We start from the raw sequence: 1214 nt of genomic DNA, 5'->3' as shown, positions 1-1214 counted from the left end.
CGAAGGGAACGTGGGAGCTCCGAAGTGAGAGCCGGTAATCTTCCAGCCTAGCCACAGATTCAGTAAACAAGCATAGGATTAGTCAATGTTCTTTATGTCTGGATCAAAGGGTAAAGAATAGGAATGCTCATATTTGGCACAATATAAATTGAACTAATTCATTTTATCCATTTACTATAATTTCTTGACAAGAAGAATGATGCTTTCTTATATATTGAATATCATAAAATTAAGCCCTATTCTTATATATTAAATATCACAATTAAACCCTCATTAGTATCATTAGTTATTTAATAGTTATTAAAATTACATACTTATTTCAATTGCCTATTAGTGACAGATAAGCAAATTGAACTTTGTTGTTGTGATTAAAGTATTGCTTTTCTAAAATCTTAGTTCGCAGTTCTAAACCACTCCCTATGGGATCGATATCTAAGTTAGAGCCCTATAGTACTTGAGCGATATGTATACTTGCGTTGATAAGTGTGACTTTACAATTGTTGAATATTTATTACGTCCATATTTATCTTATATTTTAAGCATATAAAAAGTCGTTGTCATTACTTCCCCGACAATGGCGCAAAAAACTTGATGTGCCCCTAGTATGTTATGTTTTTTCTGCATATTTTATGTTAATTTAAATCATCGACAACGGTGCCAAAAACTTGATGCGGGCAGATTTAGTGTGAGAATTTTGTAAATATTTTTTTAAAATTACAAAAGTACACACGACAAATATATAATAAATATGCAATATAATCCCAACAAAAAATCTCTTTATGTCAAAAATTCTCTTTATGTAAATAATTTATCTTTAAAAATTCTCTTTAAACTACCAAATCTCCTTTAATATCAACGCAAGTATACACATCACTCAAGTAATAAAGGGCTCTAATGGAGTTTTAGATATAGATCCCATAGGGAAGTTGAAAAATCCTAAATTAAATTATGAAAATTATTTTATAACAAAAACAAAAATAAAAGTAAAAGTAAAGTGCAAAGTTTGAAAATTAACTACTCAGTGAATATTAATTAAAATGTAGATGTAAGACTACAAAAGTTAAACTAAACTAAATACTAAACTTTTAAAAGTAAAATTACAAAAATCAAACAAAGTTTTTGTTGTGACGGAAAGTTCAAATTTAAGAAAGCATCCTTCTTTATTACAATGAGTATATATTTCCCTTTACAATGAGTATATGGATTGTGAAGAA

This window comes from Phalaenopsis equestris, unplaced genomic scaffold (genome assembly GCF_001263595.1).
Source record: "Phalaenopsis equestris unplaced genomic scaffold, ASM126359v1 Scaffold000438, whole genome shotgun sequence".
Classification (NCBI taxonomy): domain Eukaryota; kingdom Viridiplantae; phylum Streptophyta; class Magnoliopsida; order Asparagales; family Orchidaceae; genus Phalaenopsis; species Phalaenopsis equestris.
Note: the sequence above shows the minus strand (reverse complement) of the source record.